The 15,115-nt window shown below is 47.1% G+C and overlaps 2 long non-coding RNA genes across 2 annotated transcripts; both read left to right on the top strand.

The window, feature by feature from the left end:
- The first annotated feature begins 8,772 nt into the window (after positions 1 to 8,772).
- LOC118498726 lies at positions 8,773 to 11,137 on the top strand. Its single transcript, XR_004901194.1, has 3 exons — positions 8,773 to 9,249; positions 9,814 to 9,963; positions 11,013 to 11,137. It is a non-coding gene; the product is annotated as an uncharacterized LOC118498726 (long non-coding RNA).
- Positions 11,138 to 13,099: 1,962 nt separating this feature from the next.
- LOC118498967 lies at positions 13,100 to 14,868 on the top strand. The gene is made up of 3 exons (XR_004901466.1): positions 13,100 to 13,356; positions 13,591 to 13,708; positions 14,117 to 14,868. It is a non-coding gene; the product is annotated as an uncharacterized LOC118498967 (long non-coding RNA).
- Positions 14,869 to 15,115: the final 247 nt, after the last annotated feature.

Raw genomic sequence — 15,115 nt, 5'->3', positions numbered from 1 at the left:
GCCAATTCAGTCCCTTCTGCCACTTCTCCCCAGCAAACTGGACCTTTCTGGTGCTGATTCCTGTGTGGGTGGGCTTGTGCACCCCGTGGGACTTTCCAACAACCTCTCCTGTGAGGCTGGGAGTCTCTCCCTGCGCTTCAACCCCCACAGGTGTTTTCAATCAATGCCCCAAAGCTCTATTTCCCAGTGCTGGGATCCTGGGTTGCTGGCAGTGCCTTGCTTCAGAATTGCCACCTTGCTGGGTCTGCCGGTTGCCACCCTCGGCCAGGGTCTTCCAGCCACCACTTGCACACCCAAGGTCTGCCTGCTGGGTCTGGTCCCAATGCTCTTCATGCAACGCAACCCCTCTCCGCCCGGCTCCTCCCCTCCTACCGGTCTGGATGAATGTGTCTATTTTAACTTCTTGGTTGTCCGACTTCCATACAGTTCAATTTTCTGTCAGTTCTGGTTGTTATTTTGTTTCTAAATTGTTGTTATCCCTATCTTAGTTGTGCAAGGAGGTACAGTGTGTCTACCTACTCCTCCATCTTGGCCAGAATTCTAGACCTAGGCTCTTTTTGCTGATGCATGTAAAGAATTATAGATCAGCAAATATATTAGCGTACAGTCAGAGTTTATTAGTGATCTGTTCCCATGGAAGAGAACAGGCCTAGCTAAGGAGTGGGGAGGTGAAAGGCATAGGTTCAGGGCAAAGCAGGGTGGCGAAAGTAAGGGCAGCTGAAGGCCTGGGTGGCAAGCCACTGTGTGGCCTGAGGCTGGGTGGCCAGCAAGCCAAGAGCACTCCAGTCCCACGAGAGAGAGAGAGACAGAGAGAGACAGAGACAGAGAGTGTGTGTCTCCTTTGTTCTGAGGACTTAGGTAGTTGGTGAGATGGGAGTAAAAAATTGATTACTCCCATAATATGGGAGTTATATATTGATTAACGGGTAAATGTGGTGCCAGCTTCTCTGCAGGGACATGTCTACCCAAACTTAGGGATGTTTGGGGCCTGTTAGCCCAAATCCTTATTTTATTTCAGACTCCATTTGTTCATCTTGTTGTAAAACAGGTACATGACAGGAGGCAGTTAATTAAAGTTGGTACAGTTACCCAAAGTTATTTATGGGCTTACTCTGTAAGCACTAGGGACTCCCTCATAAAACAGATAGTAACCAGAGGTAGACAGTTAACCAAAGTTGTTTTATGGGCTGCTTCTTTGGGCTTTGTGGACCTTCTTCTGCATTCTAGGCCTTGGGGTGAAAACACAGTTTCAAGGTTTTTTTTCCACTATATAGTGGAAATGCTATATAAAATTTCAAGGGCTTCCTTCCTCTGGAGCTAACATAGTGTTTCTTGTGATGTTGGAACACCTGGCAATATTATCACACCACGTTCAGAACTACTGAGTTAGTGAGTGAGTCATGTCTCTCTTCTCCTCCCTGCCTTGGTTTGCTATTCATCCTACCTAAGTGATAAAAGGCATTTCCTGGCAACCAGGATGCTAGCTAGACACTGGTCAGTAATAGCAGCGCAGTGTCAGAGTTCTTCCTATGCTCCCTCATTTCCTCCTAAGAGACATAGTTCTCAAAAATTCCTTTTTGGGTTGCTGAGGGGTGAAGGCCTATCTTCTGTAGTTGCTTCAGGCTTGGATGGGACAGTAGACCCTGCCTATTGAGAACCACAAAACTCACCCCATTCTACCTGGAAGTTGGTAAAGAATCTCTGGGACTGTCAGGGATGCTATATGCTGGTCAGAGGATGGGGAGGAAAGTGTCCTTCCATCGGCCCATGATAGATGTCTGGAGCCTCTGGTTTCAGAGGTTGATAGGCATTCATGACAGTCATTTGCAGCTTTACAGCCTCTATTCTAGAAGAGATAAATTTAGTTAGTAAGTTGATTATCATGGGTCTAAATAATGGTATCATTAGTATAATTAATAACGGTGCTGCAAAGGGAAGAAGTAAAAACATGAGCCATGAATTTGAATCCCCAAAACAGGTTGAACTTTTGATCCTAAATGCAGACTCAAGGATGCTTTGGATGTTTTGCTGGACCTGTCCTGACTTGTTAGTGTAGAGGCAACACTCTTCCTTGAGGTACAAACATGTGTCTCCTGCTGAGGCTGTGAGGAGTCTAATGCCCTTCGATTTTAGAGGGCAACTGCAGCTAATGAGTCCAGTTGCCCTTGGAGTGCTGCAAGCGTTTGCCCTGTTTTAGTTAGTGACTTAGCTGTTTCCTGTGATAGGCGGTGGTGGATTCCTAATGAAGCTTCTCCTACTGCTGCTCCCATGGCAGAGAGAATCCCAATAAATGATATTAGAGGAATAAGGGGACCAGCCCTCTTGAAAAGATGTCCTTGTCCTTGTAACGGGATGGGAGGGAGGCATTTTCCCACAATATGGAGATGTCAGGAAGAACATACCCAAAGGAACAGATTGCCTGCTATTGTGGAGGGAGGGTCCAGTATGCCTGGGATTTTCAAATCCAATATACTCCTGTCAAGGGAGGTATTTCTGCCATCAAAGCAATTTCTGCCAGCTTAACTGGCTGGGTTTCTACAGAGACGTATCTGCCTTTGACCAGTTGCTTGGTCCTTGGGTATTTGGTGCCCCACCATTGTAATCCCTGTGCCGCCAGCGAGGCTGCAACTAGGGGGTGTATTACAAGGCTGCAGAAACTTGTGCTATTTATGACTTGAGTAAAGATAAAGCCCTTCCTCATTACAAAATGTAGGGCGACTTGAGAGCTGCAGTACAGTGATACAGTCCTCTCTTTCTTGTGGGAGGAATTCATTAACTGGGTAGGATGGCTTGCCTTGGCAGTAAGCTGTTTTTGGTGAGGTTTTCTCTAAAGGTGGGCTAGGAATAGCCGGCTTTGGAAAGCGGGTATGGATGAAATTTGTTTCATTCCCAGGTTAGGAATTCCCCCAGAGATATAGGGTATTGTGTTGAGAATTCCACAAGTAGTGTTTGTGAGAGGGGCCTCTGAGATTTGAAAATTTTGTCAGCATTGGCTATTAGCAAGCCTTTCCACAGGTATGCCCCTCCTGGAGCATCACTGACAATGCAGAAGGGGTATTCGACTTGTAGATGGTTTATTAGGTGAGAAAATAGAGGCCCCGTAGGGGAGTGTTGACTGCTAGAGGAGAAAGTCCTGAGTAATAGTTTAGCAAGGTTTTGAGTAGCTATAATGCCCCATGGACTGGAATGTACAGTCTTTTCCCCACTGTTATGGTGCCAATGGCTGAATGTAGCCCCAGCTGCCTGCAGAAACTGGGGAAGCACCTCCATCCTGGGCAAACTGGGAAGATGAGTTTCCTGCAGAGGAGTGAGTACGTCTGGGAAGATGAGTAGTCATTTGCCAGCTACACAGAAAAGAAGGTGCCTTAGATCAGGTGAGAATTCTTGTCAAGTGATTTAGCACGGAAGGAGGGCGGGGAGGAGAGGCCAAGCAAGGCTGTGGCCTGATCCCCTGGGAGCCCTGGATGGACACTGCCCTGCAGAGTCTCTCCTGCCTGGAGACAAGGGAGGGGCTTTTGTAGCCGCCCCCCACTTTAGTCTGTCACTGGCTCCAGGTTTCCAAGGTTGGTTGGTTGGGGCAGGGACAGGAGAGAGAACGATGTAGCACACAATGAAGCAAAGTAGATCCCAGGTCCCCAGAGCAAGGAGGTTCCCCCTCCCACCTCCCTGACCTCGGGGCAGGTTCCTCTATGAAGGCTAGAAGTTGTAGCTGTTCACAAAAGTGCCTGCGGCTGGTTGAAGGGAAGGAACTCTAAGGTCTGAAGGACACACCATGAGCATCCACCAGAGGGGGAAAGATGCCCACAGAGGGGCTGTTTCGGAGTGCATTAAGATGCTCACTGCACAGCTGTAGGTCCTGTTTGCCTGCTGCATCTGGCACTGTTAGCACTGGGGGCAGAGCAATGAATGGGATAGATACTGCTCCTGGGTTTGGTTCTCACCTGAGACGTGGTGAGCTGGAGGTCAGGGAAGGCTCACTGAGGTGAGTTCTAACAGATGGGATGAGATGTTTTGAAGAGCCCAGGGAAGAAGGTTCTAGACAGAGAAATAAGAAGTGCAGAGACCCTGAGGTAGGGAGTGGGTGAGTCCACAGTGACTGGTATTGGTGCAGTAAGCAAGGACAAAGGCCACTGAAATTCAGAGAGGGTGAGAGAAGAACTACGTAAGAGTACCTTTCCAATTACGCAATTTGGATTTTAAAATTATGCAAATTTAAGGAGTTGTTTTTTACGTCCTAGCTGGAAGTGGGAAGTATGTGGAAGCGAAACCGGAAAAGCCAGTTTGTGCTGCCTGTCACCCGCCAGGCCCCATCAACAGAGACTGGGCCTGAATCTTTATGAGCGCTTTATTCAGATGGCCAGAGACCTGAGAAGACAGTGGGTTCCTACCCTAAGGGATCATCTTAATTTTCTTTCAAGCCAGCCTTTTCACAACAGGGAATATACAAAGTGAGGTGAGAGGGTTTGAAATTCAGGGAAAATTAGATTTAAAAAACTGTAGCATTCTTGCCCTGGCTGGTTAGCTGTTCCCCCAGGAGGGTGGTCATCTGTCTCTCCCTGGAACACAATGGCCTGGATGTGTCTCCACTTGTCCCCAGGTGGCAATCTTTAGTGGTGCCTTAGGAGGTTGGCTGTATCTCCCAGAAGTCAGGATGAGCCACATCTACAGTTCCTGAAACAATAACTTCAATGTATGCATTACCTACTAGGCTTATTAACTATTTACTTTAAACTAAATTTTTTCCAACCCTTGAGTCCCCTATCAGAAGAGAGAAAGTTTGTGAAGGATGATCCCTAAGATGCTGAGAAATTAGGGATGCAGCTTGCTTTTCCCTTTCATGCCTGCTCCTGGCATTGCTGCCTTATCCAGGTACCTCAGAGAGCAAGAGGGCCAGGTGGAGGATGGGGCTGTGGGTGAAGGTGGTGGGTAGTCTTGGAAATGCCTGCCTTAACCTTACTCCAAGCTATGTGTGAGCCAGTCCCCTACCCCTCCTAGGCTTTCCTGTATAAATTCTTTGGCTTCTCCCTACAGACCTCAAGGAACGAGAAACTGATCAAGATGATGGCCTTCTCCATCTTCCACACTTCCCATGAGGAGCTTCAGGAGAGGGAGGTAAGGCAGAGTACACTGGCAAAGGAGAAGCATTTTCAGTTTGAGAGGCAGGCTGGCAAGGTGGCTAGAGGCTCAAACCTGGCAAAGCAGACCACCTGGGTTGGAATCCCAGCCCTGTCACCTATTATCTGTGTGCCCTTGAGCAAGTTGCTGAACCTCTCTGTGCTTCAGTTTCTCTGTAAGGTGAGGCTATGGTACTTATAGGATATTTTCTAAAAAGTTTTTTTAAATTTTGAAATAATTTTGTACTTAAAGTTGAAAAAAAATATTCCAAAGAACTCCTGTTTATTCTCCTCCCAAGAAATTCTCCCTGCAAAATCTTAATGTTTTCCCATGTTTGCTTTATCATCTCCCATATAACTTATATAACTTATTTATTAAGTTATTGTTAATGTATTTTCTGAACCTGAAATGGACGCTGCAGTCATGATGCTCATTTATTCCTAAATACTTCAGTGTGTATTGTCTAAAAATAAAGATATTCTCTTACATAAGCACAGTCCAGTAACCAAAATCAGGAAATTAATGTTGCTACAGCACTGTTACCTAATTTATAGACCAATTTGAAAATCATCAATTGTCCCAAAAATGTGTTTTAGAGCAAAAGAAAAAAATTCCTTTCTGTGGTCCAGAGTCTAATTCAGAAGCAAACAGTGTGTTCAGTTGTCATTTCTCTTTATTCTTCTTTAAACTGGAATAAAGTCCTCATCTTTATCCTTCATGACCTTGACATTTTAAAGATTTTATTTTCAGGGAGAGACAGGGAGAGGGAAGAAGGAAGGGAAGGAGGGAGGAAAAGAAGAAAAGAAAAGAAAAGAAAAAGGAAAGGAAAAGAAAAGAGACAAGGGAGGGAGGGAGGGAAGGAAAGAAAGGAGAGAAAGAAGGAAAGAAAGCAAAGAAAGGAAAGAAAGAAAAGAAAGAAAGAAAGAGAAAGAAAGAGAGAGAAAGAAAGAGAGAAAGAAAGAAAGAAAGAAAGAAAGAAAGAAAGAAAGAAAGAAAGAAAGAAAGAAAGAAAGAAAGAAGAAAAGAAAAAAGAAAAGAAAAAAGAAAAGAAACATCGATGTGAGGGAGAAACATTGATTGGTTGCCTCTTGCATGAGTCCTGACAGGGGACTAAACCCACAACCCAGGCTTGTGCCCTGACCAGAATCAAACCTGGGACCTTTCGCTTTGTGGGACACACCCAACCAAGTGAGCCACACCAGTCACAGCTGTGATCTTGACATTTTAAAAGTGTACAGACCATTAATTTTGCAGAATGTGCCTAGGTTTTGGTTTGTTTCTTATTTCCTCATGATTAGATTCAGATTGTGCATTTTTGGTGGAATCCCACAAAAGTGATGTGTGTTGTAGGGTGGTTTTGAGGATAAAATGTAAAAGCACTGGGAAGAATGCCTGGCAGCCAAGCACTCTCCACGTGTTGATGAGATGTGTTGGTGTCCACACTCTGAGGCCTCCCCTTTCCAAGGATCTTCCCCTGCCAGATTCTCAGAGCACCCATCACCATTGTGAGCAGCAGCAGTGACTCTCCAAGCCCAAGGTGCAAGCAGTATCAATGGAGAGATGACATGTACAGGAAGGAGATAGCTAACTACACAGAATGGCCTACTAAAGGCTACATGAATGTTGCTGAGGCATACTGGCCATGTGGGCTGCCTGGGGCTTGGGCTGGTTGAGGCCAGTTTCAGAGAAGGAGGGAGGCAGGTATTCCCAGTTGACATAACAGTGTGAGTCAAGACTCTGGGTCAGGAGCTTTTGGGGGCCCATCTAGAGAACAGTCAGGGGTCTAGTGGGACTGTAATGCAGAGTTCTTTGACAAGGAAGTAAAAGTGATCTCTCTGCTGGCCCCTGGGGACAGACTGGATACAGAAGATAAAGACAAGAGGGAGAGGGCATCCAGGATGGTTCTGAGGTTTCTAGCATCTCAGTGGGAGAAGAAGAGTATCCTTCACTGAGACGGGGAACCCAGGACAAAAGGGGGAGGAAGACGATGCATTCAGTTTTTGACGAGAAGGGGTTGGGGGTGCCAGGTGGAGATGTCCAGTAGCCATGTAGATTTGGAACTCTGATCTGGGCTGGGTGTCTAGATTTGGGAAACAAGTTTTCCCTCTCTTTAACATGGTGTCCCTCAAAGCGTTAGTGTGAGGATCAGTGAAATAACACGAATAAGGCTGGTACAAACTAAACACTCATATTTTGATGATGTCAAGTAGGATGATGATGATGATGATGATGACGATGATGATGACCAGGATGAGTGGAAGCCATGGCTAAGGGGGGATGTAAGAAGGGGGACAGAATAGAACCCCCTTCTTTTTTAATTAATTTATTTTAATTGTAATTTTTCCATTACCATTTAGTCTCCTTTACCCCTCAACCCCCCCAATCACCACACTGTTGTCCCATGTCCACGAGTCCTTTTTCCATTTTGCTTAACCTCTCCACCCTCTAACCCCTACCCCCATAGCTGTCAGCCTGCTCTCCATTTATGAGTCTATCTCTATTTTGCTTCTAAGTTAAGTTTGTTCATTAGATCCACATATGAGTGAAATCATATGGCATTTGTCTTTTTCTGGCTTATTTCACTTAGCATAACATTCTCCAGATCCATCCATGCTGTCACAAAGGGTAAACTTTTCTCTTTTTTATACAGATGAGTAGAATTCCATTGTGTAAATGTCCCACAGCTTTTTTATCCACTCATCTACTTGGGCTGTTTCCATATCTTGGTGATTGTAAATAACACTGCGATGAGCATGGGGTGCTTATGTTCTTTTGAATGAGTGTTTTGGGCTCCTTTGGTTACATTATCAGAAGTGGGATCACTGGGTCCAATGGCAGATCCATTTTTAATATTTTGAGGCATCTCCATACTGCTTTCCACAGTAGCTACACCAGTCTACATTCCCACCAACAGTGCAAAAGGGTTCCCCTTTCTCCACATCCTCCCCAACACTTGTTGTTCATTGATTTATTGATGATGGCTATTCTGACAGGTGTGAGATAGTATCTCATTGTGGTTTCAATTTATATTTCTCTGATTATTAGTGACATTGAGCATCCTTTCATATATCTATTGGCCATCTGTATGTCTTCTTTGGAGAAGTGTCTATTCAGGTCCTTTGCCTATTTAAAAAAATTTTTTTAAATTTATTTTTAGAGGGGAAGGGACAGAAAAAGAGAGGGAAAGAAACATTAATGTGTGGTTGCCTCTCACGTGTCCCCTACTGAGGACCTGGCCCACAACCCAGGCATGTGCCCTGACTGGGAAATGAACTGGCGACCCTTTTGTTTGTAGGCCGGCACCCAATCCACTGAACCACACCAGCCAGGGCCCTTTCCTTGTTTTTTAATTGGGTTGTTTGTTCAGTTTTGTAAGTTCTTTATAAATTTTGGATATTAACCTCTTATCAGATGTATTGGCAAACATGTTCTCCCATTCTGTGGGTTGTCTTTTTATTTTATTGGTGTTTTCCCAAGAAAATTTACCCTTGGTAACCCTGCTGGCCATGTGCTGTCAGGCCCCAGTGGATGACATCTGCTGTCTGTCATCCCAGGCTGCCTACCACCTCTACTGGATCCTCCCAGGGAAACAGCGTATGGGGAAGTTTCTCATCACCCGCACTGCAGCCTCCCGCTTGGGCTGGCTATCCTCCCACACTCTGTCCCAGAAGACTGAGGCCCAAGAAGTTAATTGAGCACCTCATTTCCATTTGGGAATCTGTCCCCAAACATCTACAGTTAATCTCCTGGGCCAAAGTACCCACATAGGAAGTAGTTCTTTTGAACTAGTTTCTCCTCTTCCTGCGGAGCCCCATATTGTTACCCAATTCTACCTCTGCTCCAAGGCAGGCAGCACGGGAGCTTCTCTGAGCTCAGCTCCCACCATTCCTGTTCTCAGTGTCCATTCCTCTACTCCCAGCCCCACAGGATACATAGCCCCCAGCTGACTTAGGGCAGGAAGAGTTTGGCTTACAAGGTGGGAAAGTGGGGAGCCTAAGGTACTTTCTGAGTGTCTGAGGGGTGTGGTTGGGAATCTTTGTTTCAGAGATGGAAAAGCAAAAACAGGGCTTGCAGGAAGAAGAGAGCAAGAGTGACTGGAACTTGTTCTATAGAAATACCACTGGTATTGGCAAGGTGAGGGGGCAGGACCACAGACAAAGTGGGGAGAGCCTGAGGCTCTCATTGACTTGATATTAGAGACTTCTGGATGGGACTCTTCAGTCTCATCTTGTTTCCCATTCCATTAGTAGATGGGAACTTTTCCTTTTGGGAAAATTTTCCTACCAGAAACTACCATTTGTTTCCCTTGGGCATCATGGGTCCTAATTTTTTCTGACCCATCTTCCCAGAAGCCTTTGCTTCATGCTAATGATGCTTTGTGAGCAATGTGTATACACCACCCATGTCTCAAAGAGATGTCACTGAGCTTCTGAGCCCCAGCTTTCTTCTCCCCGTGTTCTGCCTCTGCAGCCACTGACCTCTGAGCCCCACACTGCATCTGAGGTTGGTGTTATCTCCCTTCCATCCCCAAAGACTCTGTCACCAGTGAAAGAGTCTTCTGGATCTAGGCAGATAGCACAAGCCTAAGACAAAAGCACACCATCTTCCCAAGAGAAGCCCTCCCTAGCCAGAAGGAGTGGCACAGGCTGTCTCAGACAGGGGACCCTTTGTGTCCAGCCTGATACCACCCTGTTGCAGGCATTCGCACAGTTCTTCCCCCAGCCGCAGCTCACCAACCTGGTACTGACAACCGTGGAGGAACTGAGCAGCAGCAGAGCCCAGTTGTCTCTGGCTTCAGCCCAGTTGATGAGTGCTGTCATCCAAGAGTGAGGCACAGATGTGGGGAAGGTAGTGTGGTGCTATAGCGACAGCTCTGCCCTGAAAGTCAGGAACCCTGGACTCTTCCCCTGGCTCTGTCACCAAGCAGCCAGAAGGCCTGGGCCAAGTCCCTCTCTCCTCAGCTGGCTTTAATTCATTGACTCCTAAAGGCTAAAGGCTAAAGGCTAAAGGCTTGCACTAAATTTCCTCTGTGGTCACAGGGAGCCCTAGCAATGTAATTCTGAGCTTGTAACTGCAGTGTCTCCCATCTGGGTGGTTGATTCCTCAGTTAATGACAACCATGTGGAGGAGTGTAAGCATTGTTAGGGGATTCACTCGATTCCCTGGAGTGTCAGGGGGCCTAGACTTCTGTGAAAGGTAAAGCTGTGGACTGCAAACAAGCAAGCTCACAGGATATCTGACCTTTGCATAAGTTTTCTTTTAGGCTAACATATAAAAATGAGAAGGTTTAGCATTTAAAAATCTACATTTCCTACTTCACTGAAAAAAGAACCTTCAAGGTGGGGTCACATAGGGCAGCTCTCTTGAGTGGCCACCATTCTACTTGTATGTGAGTTGCCTGACCTAGGTACCAGAAAGGGAAGGACACCATGAAGGTGTCCTTGAGGAATTACAATGCAGTAGGCTTTCCAGAGGTCCATATACTAGAGGTCAGAGGGCCAGGTGAGAGCCTTGTGGTCCTTCCACATCCAGTGTCACTGTGCCTGCAGTTTCATGAGTGGATGTTAATCTCAGCTGGGAGGGAAAGCCCTGAGATGTCTCCCAAGCTTTTGCTTTCCCTCTGGAGGGTCTTGTGTCTCTTGAGAAACCTGAGAGCTCTTGTCTGGACTTTGTGGCTGTGGGCAGGCATTGGCTACAGTGGGCCTTGGCATTTGCTTTTGGAATTTTTTTTGTGTTCCCTGCTGGTCTGGCCTCTGGCACCCTAGGACTCTGCCTTGAGAAGAGTCACTGACAGGATTGTGACTCAGCCCTGTTGAGTTGAGGAATTGGTAGAGAGGGAATAGAAGGGAAGGAAGTAAAGAAGGAATGACTGAGGTTCTTTTGGCTCTACCCTGCAGGTTGAGGAGATTGTAGAGGGCATCCTGGAACAGCTCAAATTCCAGATGGAGCCCAGCACAAAGGAAGAGACCCTTCGGGTCATGTGCTTGCTTGTGGGTAACCACACCCACACCATGGTGCCCCTGCTGCTCAACGGGCTCCTTCCTTGAGATAGGTGCCTCTCCCATGGCCCAGGAACACATCCCCCATCCCAGGTAACCCTCCCTTTCTCCACCCAAAGCCCATGACAAAAAATCTCTGCACAAGCAGGTTTCTCCTGATGCCAGTCAAACTTTATGTTCTCTGACCAAGTTCTTTTGGGTCCGCCTCCCTCTAGCATCTGAGAACTGGTCGTTCATAGGCCTGAGCCCAGACTAGTCCTAGGAACATGGGCCCCGGGGCCCATGACATAGCTGTCTCTGGGTCCTGCAGAACCATTCTGACCCTGTTTGATACCTGGCGAGAGTCCATGATCTACATCCTGCAGCTGCTCACAGGCATTCTGGAATAGCGCCACACAGGGGAAACAAGAGAGATGGCCCCCCAGTGTGTGTTGGTTAGCATGAGGGAGGAGAGGGGGCCAAGGAATCACTGGGACTTGGGGGCAGATCTGAAGATCAAAGGGTACCTACAGGGTGAGAACAGGTGTCAGGGAGGAGTGAAGGAAGAGGAGAGGGTTAACACTGGTCACACTAATATTGCACGTACATGGACATGGACATCAAGGAACTACATGATGTAGAAAGGGTGGAGGTCAGTCCCATTTCATGGACAGGGAAACTGATGTTCAGAGTTAATCAGCTTTTTTATCTCTTGATTTGGGGGCAGATGCTCATTTTCCTGGAGCCTGGCCTTGGGGGATGGTGGAGGAGGAGGTTTGGTTACCTGAAATTGGGTTGGACAAGTGTACCCCAAATCATTTTCTGTTGAAAATTTAGAATTGCTTCTCTTTTTGTTTGTATGTTGGGGAATAAAGAGAGAGCAGATTACATGTGCATGGCTCCTCATTTTCCCAGGGATGATCTGTGGGCTTTCAGTCTTTGTGCACCCTTTGGGCAGCAACAGGTTGGGGCAGGGCTGGACTCAATGTGTGGTATTGTAGGACCGTTTTGTCTGCATCAGGCCTAGTCAGTTCTGCTTCCCTCTTTCCTGTGTGTCTTCTCCCAGGTGGCCTGTGCCTTGTATGAGATGCTGTCTGGGTCCCTGTGCCAGGGCTCCATTCATAAACTCTTTCCATGGCTCTTGCTGGCTGTGCTGTGTCATCTCCACTGGGTGATTGATAATTATCCTTCCCTGGAGGTTGTCTACGTGGAGAATCAGAGCCCAGAGAAAGGAGAGCAAGGTCTTTAACCCATCTAGGTAAGCCTAACCCCATGTGATGGAGCAATGGGACTAGTCAACTCCAGAGAGCCCTGGGCAACTTGATGCTGATCCCCTAGGGATGCTGAAAAAGAGATGCTGCAGCTTCCACACCGATATTCTACCTACTTAGCGGTGTGGATGCTGCAGCATCACACGCTGGAATGTTCTCACATATTTTCCAGTTTTTCTTTCCTCCTTTTCTTTCATGCGCTGTTCTCCTGATTCACTCAGTGGATCACATCCATGTTCCTAACTCTGCATGTGAAAAGTTTCAATTAGATGGTGAATGACAGGGCAAGACTACCCCTGTGTCATTTTCTCCATGTGGTTGTGGCCATTCAAATCTGGGTGACCTCTGGCTGAGTTTTGCAACTAGTTGTGACATCTTGTGCAAGTCACTACAGCAGTTTTCTGCCATAAAGTGCGAGTTGGGTTCCTAAATAAGTGATTTTCATTCCTCTTTCTAAAACCTCAGGGTATTGGATTCAAGTGCAACCTTACATTAAAAAATAAAACAAGTAAGCAGAGACATTCTGATTGGGTGGCTGTGGAGGTGAAGACACACCCTAACCTTTCTATGCCATGTAGAGCAGAATGTGAACACTATGGCTCTCAAACACTTCTGTTGCCTCTTCTGTAAGACTCTGTGGTTGCTTGAGCACCGACGTTGAAGGACTGAGTAGGTGAGAGATTGGAGATGGGTTTCAGAGAGCTGTGGATTTTCGGAGCTGCGAATCAGAACCAACCCAGTTACCAGATTAGGGAACTGTCTCCTGACTTGCCAGCATAAGGATGCAAACTAGGGCATAACACCTTATCCATCAGTCTGTCCCTTTCTTTTCTCAAATTCCATGATGACTGGCCTTCAGTTGTGCCTTGGAGATGGAAGTTGCTACTGACGGCTGCATGCAGTGGAGTGTTGGTCTATGCAGATCAACAGAAGTGTTGGAAACTTCTATCCTGCCCTGAATTTTACTACTTAGGGATCATGGAACTGACAAGGTGGGGACCATTTCTCCAGCAAGCCTCATACCACTCTCTTGCCCCCCTACCTCCATTTTTCCAGGTCCCAGCACTCAAATAGAGCAGCCTTTAACCTTCCCTTCCTCATCCCCAGACCTCAGCATTCATGTTTCCCCTGTTCTGTGCACACTAAACCTTTGTCCCCTTCTCCACACCCCCACTGCTGCCCACCCCCCCATCCAGCAACTCTTAAGTTCCCTTCTCCCACCCCAGTGTCATTGTGAAGAACTGTGAGCCAGCCATTCTAAACCAAATTCTGAACCTTGTCAAGAACCTCCCCTACAGCCTGGATAATCATGAGAAGATCCCAGCCAGGAGCTTCTATGCAGAGGTGAAAGCCTGGGGAGAGGATGACAGCCCTTGGCATCCATTTCCTGCAGCTGAGGAATATTTAACAGAAATGTTGAATAACTCACCCCAGAAAGTTCAAGGAATGGAATTGAGCCATGTCAAGTGGGGTTTCCTTGCCTGCCATTCCAGGAGCCTGGTTAAAATAGGCAGAGGAATGCCTGGGGAGGGGATCAGCAGCTCTAGTCCCCCTAGAGTGATTCTTGCATCCCAGTGTCTGGCCCAAAATGCAGACTTTATGAGCTTCGTCTTCCATGGCCTTAGTCTCTACCCCATGTGTACAGATCTGTCACTGCTCTCAACTGGTCACCGCCTTGCCTGCCTGTGGGGCCTGAGGGAGGGCTGAGGGGAATTGGGGTACCCATGACTTTATCTTTCCTTGCTCCCACAGCTCCTCTGGCACTGATCAGTGGCTGAGACTCTGGTGCAAGACTTCTGGGCAATCTAACCAGCTGGTTTAAGGAACCCAATCTCATCAAGGAAATCAGGCTTCATGGGATCAGGAACCTGGCACTGCACCCAGGAAAAGTAAGAGTGGGGGACCAAATGGGAATCAAGTGTCCGTCTCTGAACCACTTAATGTACCTCCCTTGGGTGTTTTAATTACCAGAGGCTTAGTTTATTCCCCACCCCTCATTCTAGGTCAGTACAACATCCAGTCTGTGGACTTATACAGCCTGGCCGTCAGGCCTCCCACACACGCTGAGCACCAGCCCCACCACGTTCTCAGTGCATCCAGCCCCTCGATTCCTTGTGTCTGTTTCTCTTAGGTACCACCTCTTTTCTCAGATAAATCCCTGTCCCTAAAGTGTTGCATGATCCCCAGGTGGTAAGTGATCCTATACCTTCTTCCAAATAGTCTTTGATGAGCCTGGTTTCATTCTTGAAAGACCTCCTGAAGGATGATTGGCGAGTGAGAGTTCAGGTGGTAAAGGCCCTATAGATAATCATCTACCATGAATAGAAAGGACACCAAGCTGGTCTTTGGTAGCATTGCCAAGCAACTGTGTCCACTCATCAATGACGTACGGGCCTAAGTCCCTGGGAGTAGTTGGAACAGTATGGGCTGGAGCTGCAGATGATCTGTTGAAGCTGAATTAAGGATTCTGGGGCTGGGCTACAGGACTGTGGTGGAAGGTCGAAATCACTGAGGGGCCGAAAAAAGGAGATGTGGCTACTTGAAACAGTGCATTGGACAGGCCCCAAATTCATCCCCTATTACATACAGATGTGCCCAGCACACACTCATCCACTCCTCTCTTGTCACTAGTTCCCTGAGGGAGCCACTGAAGGAAAAAAAGGTGATACTGATAAGAAATTGGTTGTGACTCCCAGGATCTTTTCCTGCAGACTTGAAGAGTGTGAGGAGAGCTCATGACTTCTGGCCAAA

The sequence above is a fragment of the Phyllostomus discolor genome, chromosome 2 (genome assembly GCF_004126475.2).
Source record: "Phyllostomus discolor isolate MPI-MPIP mPhyDis1 chromosome 2, mPhyDis1.pri.v3, whole genome shotgun sequence".
Classification (NCBI taxonomy): Eukaryota; Metazoa; Chordata; class Mammalia; order Chiroptera; family Phyllostomidae; genus Phyllostomus; species Phyllostomus discolor.
This window is presented reverse-complemented; position numbering and strand designations above follow the sequence as displayed.